Raw genomic sequence first — 8478 nt, forward strand, 5'->3', positions numbered from 1 at the left:
AGGCGTAACCTACACATGTATAGATACATATGAACGGGTTTTGTGTATTTTTTTATTTAATGTTAAAATAAATGAATAAATATTGTCTTTTTACCATTATTTGTATTTTAAAAGTTTCTAAAATGGAAAAAAACAAACAAACAAGTAGTTATATTTTTCTTTTCTTTTCTTGCACTAAAAGGACACAGATATAATGTTAATATACAGACATTTTCTAAGACATTCACAAATGTTTTTTGAATATAATAAAAGTTATATTATTATAGTGGGGTGTGAGGAGCCAAATTAAACCCATGGACCCTTTATGATGTGTTTCGTCTCGGTGAAGAAAAAATGATTCTATGGCTGAAAGACATGCTATTTCTAATCATATAAAAGTTAAAATTATTAATTGAATTAGACAAGTTTTTACTTTTTAGTCAGATAATTTAATCAACTAAAGTAAGATTGAAATTATCAAATAGTTAAAAACTAAATGAATCATTTTCTAACTCTTAATAATTTTTCAATTTTTTTTTTTTTTTTTGAATTATGACTTTCACAGTTAAGCTATCTCACTGCGCAAACAAGTCGCGCCCCGCCACCCCCACTCAGGCCAACTATGTTGACATGATCGGGATCCACACTGGCATCCGAGTTTTGTTTTTAATGATAAAAAGAGAGTATAAATCTTACTATTTACATAAATATTGAGAACTACGAGAATCGTATAATGTAGTTATAATTTTATCATGTGGCATATATGCATGGGCAATTTTAGACATTTATGGCAAATTGGATTTTAACTTCCAATTAACAAAAAAAAAAAGTCGTATGGAGAACTGTTTCAAGATAAGTTTTACATTAATCGTCTTGTTTCCTTATTCCGATCAAAAGCCCTAGAATAACGGTTTGAAATTCAGATAAAACTTAACGCCGTTAAATTTGTCCAACAAGACAAAAATGTTTAAAAGGCAAGACTTACAATAAGAATATTCTCATTTAGTGTTATTAATGACCAACCAAACAAAGATAAGATTATTAAATCCAATCTCCCATCATTTATTATTTTGTTTATTAGAGAGTTTGTCAGGGATATACACATAATCATTCTTGTATATGTGTCCCATGTTTAGCCTCTATTTGTAGAGGATTGTGTTGTTCATCATTTTATAATTTATTAGATTGAGATTACTCTTACACACATTTTGCTAAACATATTCTTCTCCATACATCCACGTTTTCAATACATATGGCGTGTAATTATAACGACGTAAGTACCTTCCGTGTCAAAACAAATCTTTTTCAACAAGAACAGACCTATATATAGGTATGCATATGTATAAAACAATGATTAAATTCCATACCCTCAATGTAATCAAAGGGTTCATATATCTGAAAATGATGCTTTAATATATAAACAACCTAAAACTAATTCACCACTCTACAACAAGAATCCAAAATATGTCACAAAACATATATATGTAATAATTAATAAACTTGACAACTGTATCATATACGGATTTCTGCTTTCTATACAGATTTGTGTAATTGTATATCAGAAAACTTAAAAAAAACCGTATGCAAGTTGATCATAATAACATCTGCCAAAAGTATTACTTGTAAAAGAGGTACCGAAAATGGAACTCATAAGGACTAACCCGAACACGATCTGAAAGTGGTTCAATCGGTTTTCTTTCAAGACACTTCATTGCTACTTTTCCAACTTCAGTAGGCAATTGAAGGCGTACCCAGTCAAGAAAAGACTCCATGTCTTTAGCAAAGTCAAACATATACCAGTCCAACAGTTTTGGTATCATTAGCAGTTGCTTTGTGGTTGAAATCCCAACTGCAGCCTGCAAATACTCTCTTTTCGCAACCTCAAGTTCACTTTCAACTTTGGAAGCAGTGTACACTCTTACCTTCATTCCAGAAAGTATCAAATTGTTAAATAAAATGATTCAAAAAGAGTGGCAATATTAGAAATATATCTGTTTATTTAAAACTACCAAGTTGTATAGTTTTTAATTCAGGGTGTAAACGAGCTAAGCTGAGTATAAACGAGCTTCAGCTTAAATTGGAGCTCATTTAATAAACGAGCTCGAGCACAAACTTCGCATATAAACGAGCTCGAGCGCAATCACATACGGAGCTTGACAAGTATATTAATTACACGCATATAATATACTTTTATAGTAAATATACAATCATTGTAGGGGTGTCAATCATGTTGGGTTGTCAGGTTGAACTGTTCAACCCAAAAATATTTATTTATTTGTGTCATAAACATTAACCCTAACCCACACACAGTTAAAATTGTGTAATCTGAGCACGACATGTTTAACCCGTTTATCTAAATGTGTCAAACAGGTTGATGGGTGTTAACCAAGTCGTAAATGTGTTAATCGAGTTGTTGGAATGCAAAAGAATGGGTTGAATGGGTCATAAGCAGGCTAGTGGCCAGGCTTGCCTGTTAACTAAACAGGTTGGGGGGTCAATCTGTTGAACCAAATGGTTTATTCAAGTCAACTCGAAAACTTTATTATTTTCAAGCCGTCTTCGGAAGGTCGTGCCAGAAATAGTCACCCCTACAATAACATGATAAATATTGCACATAAATATAAGTTAAAAATAGTGAATATGTATTTTATTATATATTAAATTGTAATTATAAATAAATAACAAATCAGCCGAGCCCGAGCTTGAAAAATTATTAACGACCCGACCTCTTCGCTCTTCATGCTCTCTTAAAATAAACGAGCCAAGCTCAACTTTATGCGAGTTCGGGCTCAGCTCGGCTTGTTTTTTATTCCCTAATATTGGTAATCAAGTTACAAATCCACAATTACCAACCAGGATATGCATTAACATAGTATTTCAGGAGATTAACTAAATGATTTTAATAACTTACAGCAGGAGAGGACCAGCTTCCACATGATAATGCAAATGTCACTAGAGGTTCAGACAACTCCAACCCAAATATGTTTCGTGCGGTTAATTCATCGTCCTTGAAACCCTTTGTTGAAGTCTTAAGCATTAAAGAAAGATCATGTAATCAGTTTTATATGTCATAGTTTCTAAGCTAAGACAATAGAAGACTATAAGCGGTTTCACTTACATATTTTGTGTGACACGGGAGTCGCAATATGAAATGTTCAATGATAAATGCATTTAAAAGATGACCCCCCACATTTACTTTTGCCTGATGAGTACCAAACAATAAGGCCACAATCATATATATCATTAATATGAAGTTTTAACTTTATATAGTCATTACCTCCTGCATTAGTTCAACGACTCTCTGGGGTGTGTCTGATATGCCATGTTCAAGAAACGCCTGACACCATCACACGAAACATCAAGATCAGTTTAAACGAACACATAAAACGAAAACAATTGATTCAAAAAATTAATATGTACATTCATCATGCACGAGTTATATATATTAATCCAGAAAGCAAGCTTCTCTTGATGTGTGACACTTGTTAAGTCAACCAATGCAAGTTTTCCTAGTAAGATCCTAAAAGATCAAAAAACAGCATCAAATAATGTTCAAAAAAGAACAAGATATTATATAACTGTCAAGTACTTACTTTAGTCGTTGTGCTAAGAACACAGAGATTGTTGTTCGATTTTTATCGATAGTTTTTGCTTCAACTTCATACAAGTACTTATATGGACCGATGTCCGTGTTCTCAAATTCATAAAAGATACCTTATGGATCCTTAAAGTCCATTGCCCATGGATTCTCACACGGGGCTAGTGAAGGTAGCATTTCTGTCATTTTCAAGGCTGAATTTGAGCTCATTCGTGCGAAAACAAACATTAAGCATTTCAAAATACTTTCTGAAATCTTATTCGGCCTGTCATCTCCGGAAAATCCCTTTTCAAACTACAAAAACAATAAATAAAAATTAACCATCAATACATTTCCTACCAAAGATATAGACCCAACACATACCTGTAATTTCCGTGTATCCATGCATTTTTCTGACGCCATATAGTCGATTTGGGATTTTCTTGATAAGGTTTTGACCATTCGGATTTGCGGTTTTGTAGATTGGTGGTTGTTCATATTGTGATCTGTGTTTTTTGACTCTTTATGAGTTTCTTGAAAATCAAATTTATTTTCAAGATTCTTCTTAAGGAAAGAAATGTGGATAGCTTCTTCATATTGGTTTTTTCTAAGTTGAACCACTTGTTCTTCTAGCTTAGCAACTTCTTCTTCCAAAACAGCTACCTCAGCTAAGAGTTCCAGCGTCTGTTAATACACATAATTAGACAAGAATTTTGTTCATTAGTAATAGAATTATTAATATTATTCGCATTGATTCAAATGTTCAAGAGAACGATCAAAACATAAACTAGAAAGGGCCCGAACTTTAAACGGGCATAACTTGCGCTAAGAGTGAAGTTACAGAACCCATAACCAACAGACGAAAAGTCACGATGGGCCAAATCATCTGGCCCATATGTCAGGCCTAAATTCTTTCATTTAATGCTCCGTTTTCGTCATTTGGTATTTTCCCTCAATTTCGCCAATATTCACTACTTTTCTATTTTAGTAGGCCTGTAAAGTGTGAACGAACTGGCGTGGGCCGGTTTGCGTGTCCGGAACAACACGTTTTGGAACAATATCGTGTGAACGAACAGAACCAACATGAGGGGGCATGTTCGTGTTAGTTTGTTTAACACTAACCGAACAAATTATCCAACATGGACAATTAAGCAAACCGGGTTTGTTGTCCACATTCATTAGTTAAAAAAGAGAGCATGTTCATGTTTGTTTATGTTAATGGTATAAACGAACCGTTCAAGAACATAAATGAACACAAACGAATATACATAACCGAACATCGATGAACAAATATATATGAAGAGGTAGGTCCCAGCAGAGCCCAGTTGGACCCGAAAGACTCACCTTGAACACGGACGTCTGCGCAAGGACCAACTGCTCCAGCAGGACCCACCATGCTCAAAGAGCCTTACGCGCAGTACGCCAGCTGTACCCGCAGGGAAAGCCTCCCAATGGTGAAGTACCCCGCCTGTTCCCGCAGCTGCGGATACAAGCCATCAGGGAAGGCTACCCGCACTAACAGCAAAGCTACACGCACAAGGCATTAGCTACTTCAGTAGTCACATGAAGGAATGAGCAAGGCGGGAATACTCCCGCCCAAGTGAGCCAGTCCGTATGCTTTGGTAAGGTCTTTCGTACTATACCTGCTAAGGTATGGGCGGAACAGACAAATTGACCAAAGCAGCCCATGAACCAATCACAGGGTGACAGCTCACCGACAACAATACGAGGAGGAGCACCCTCTAGTACTGTTTGTCACTATTAGCCGCTGCCTACTCACCAACCCTTACGAGGGGACGTGCGCAGCCTACAGTTGGTGGAACAGTGCGTAGCCGGCAGTAAAGGAACAGTATACAGCCGACCTTTACTGTTGGCCGTAGCCTACCCACCAACCAGCATGGCCTGTGCGTAGTCCACTGTTGGTGGAACAGGAATACTATTCAGCCGGCTGTACCTTCTAGGAAACCTACCTTCGGCTATAAATACTCCAACACCTTGGAATGGTAAGGACATCATCTGATATCTCAATCTTATCTAGCAATCTCTTAATATACACTTATATTCAGAGCAATCTAGTCTGATTCTCACGCCGGAGGGTGGTCACAAGGAGGAACCCCCCCCCCCTCCTTCTCAGTGACGAGCTTACGGTGTCTGTTTTGCAGGTCCCCTGAAGAACAATTCTCTGCTAGACCTCATCCCCGTGGGAAACATTACTTAACCCCCAGATTATCTATAATCTGTCCAGGGTTCACTTAGTGTTTCTTCATTGGCGTCATCCGTGCATAAAAGCTAGAACTAATTTAGTTTTTTCAAAATTTCTGAAGAAATGGTTAACGTTACTCCGGTCCAAAGGCCAGTAACCGACCAAGAAACCCCGGTAACCACAACCCCAGCAACTGGGGGGAACACCGGCGGTTATACAATTCTTACGAACACTACCCCGACTACCCAAGCCGGGGCAAGTGTAGTAAATATTCCACTGGGGTTCACTGATGCCCAGTTGGAAAAACGAACAAGGGTCCCTCGCCAAACACTAGATCAAGTGAAGGCGTGGGCCGAAGCACGTCAAAGAGAGTTCCAAGCTGAATTGGACGAACGCTTGCGTTCAGTTCAACAGGCTGACGAATTCGGCAGTACTCGCCAACACCTCAATATGAACAGCGAGGGCGAGTACTCAGACGACGAGAGGGAGGAGTCCGATACCGACGCAAACCCTCGCCATAAGGCGAAAGGGAAACGTAAGGAAACGGACTCCCAGCCGAAAAGGAATTTTGGGGAAGCTTTTAAACCAACAAATGCGGAGAGAAACCCGCGTGACTTCTCCAAAACCTTTAGACCAACTGCTACAAATGCAGGAAAGTCAAAATTCGCAAGGGACATTGCGGAAGCAATCGCCCCAAGAAGTGCCAAACAAACGTCCAACATTGGCACTTATGATGGTCTATCCGACCCAGACGACCATTTGAACAGGTTCATTGCGGGGGCTACCGTCAGTAACTGGACGGAACCCACGTGGTGTTACATGTTCCAGATGACTCTGGTCGGAGCGGCTAGGGCATGGTTCGATCGTTTACCGGTCCACCACATATATGACTGGGCGGACTTTCAGAACAAGTTCAGCCAGCACTTCAGCCAACAGAGGAAATACACTGAAGAACAGTGGACGATCCTCAACTGCGTGAGAGAGGAGGATGAATCTTTACTAGACTTCATCACCCGCTTCAACTCCAAAAAGCTAAGTCTCGGCAACATAAGTGAAGATCTGGTTCGCGCCGCTTTCATCCAAGGCGCCGAATACCCAGAGCTTATCCGCACATTGACGGGTAAGGATGGCATGCCATCAACATGGGATGCCATCATGACGGCGGCAAAGCGCTTTGCCGAGACGGAAAAGCAACTGGGAAGGGATCTTCCCCAGAGTACACACCTCTACACGCAGAGGACAAGAGAGAACAATGTTCGGATCGCCCGGTAGAACAAAAAGAGGAAGCTTGGTATCTGGCAGTCAAGGGTAAACTTTGACACCTCATCCAGCTCTCACCCTCTTGTTGGCGGAAGAAACCATGCACACCCTTCAGGCCAAAAGCACCGGTGGACACCACTCACCAAAAGCGTCACGGAGATATTTGCCACTGAAAAGCTGCCGTGGCCAAAAGCTCCAGTGATCCGGCACCGACCTAATGCGGATCAAAGCAAATCCTGTGACTTCCACGGGACAAAAGGTCATGCTACGGAAGAGTGCACATCCTTGAAGGATATTGTTGAAGCATTCGTCAAGGATGGAAGACTGGCACACCTGGTGGCATCAATCAAGAAGGGAGGACGGAACGACAACCGGTACCGAGGCAACGGACGAAAGCCCATTGACATCAGCATCAACATGGTTCATGGTAACATCAGAGGAAGAAAAAGGCGAACGCCAGAACCATGTGCGTGGAAGGAAGCTGAGGTGCGCTTCCCACGAGTGCCAGGAGGACCCAGCAAAGAAGGTCCTATCGTCATTAAAAGCCAGCTGGGGCACTACATCACCTCCCGCACTCTTGCTGACAACGGCGCCTCGTCAACGGTGATGTACAGGCAGTTCTTCGACAAGCTAGATGACGAAGACAAGGAACGCCTGGAAACTATCTGCGCTTCAATGGAAGGGTTTGATGGCAGCACAAACACCCCCCTGGGTATCCTATCTTTCCCAGTCACTCTTACGGATGGGAAACACTCCCGCACAGAAGAGGTGGACTTTGTCGTGATGAGGAAGCCACACCACACATACGACATTCTCTTCGGGAGAGACGGGATGGCAAGATTCAACACCGTGGTATCCTCAGTCCACGGCATGATGGGATGGCCAACAGCTGAGGGTGTAGCGATGATCACCGGCATTCCCCAGGTATGCATCGCATCTGTCTCATCTAAACCCAAACCAAAGATGGCTAAACCGACCATCACCGAACCAGAAAAATGGGCCTTCAATGGCAAGTACCCAGACCAGGCCGTCACCATTGGCCCGACAATTGTTGATCCCACACGCACCTTACTCAAGCGCCTATTACAAAAAAACGCTGACATCTTCGCGTGGACACCAGCTGACATGACTGGTGTGCCCCGAAGTAAGGCAGAGCATAAGCTCAAATGCGATCCGGCTGTTACGCCGATCGTACAGAAGCGCAGAGTAATGGGGCCAGAACAAACTAACGCGTGTAGAACCCAAGTCAAGGAACTCCTTGACGCAGGCATCGTACGCGTTAGTAGATATCAAACTTGGGTTGCAAATCCCGTTATGGTACCGAAGAATAACAAACAATGGCGCATGTGCATAGATTTCAAGGACTTGAACAAAGCATGCCCCAAAGATTGTTATCCGTTACCCGAAATTGATCTTAAGGTGGACTCGCTGGCACCGTTCCGCCTTAAATGCTTCCTGG

General features: G+C 41.0%; 1 pseudogene; it reads right to left on the minus strand.

The window, feature by feature from the left end:
- Positions 1 to 1595: 1595 nt before the first annotated feature.
- On the minus strand, positions 1596 to 4088 carry LOC143603404 (uncharacterized; annotated as a pseudogene).
- Positions 4089 to 8478: the final 4390 nt, after the last annotated feature.

This window comes from Bidens hawaiensis, unplaced genomic scaffold (assembly GCF_021521415.1).
Source record: "Bidens hawaiensis isolate Kalapana, Puna unplaced genomic scaffold, B.hawaiensis_p1.1 tig00061519_1, whole genome shotgun sequence".
Lineage (NCBI taxonomy): Eukaryota > Viridiplantae > Streptophyta > Magnoliopsida > Asterales > Asteraceae > Bidens > Bidens hawaiensis.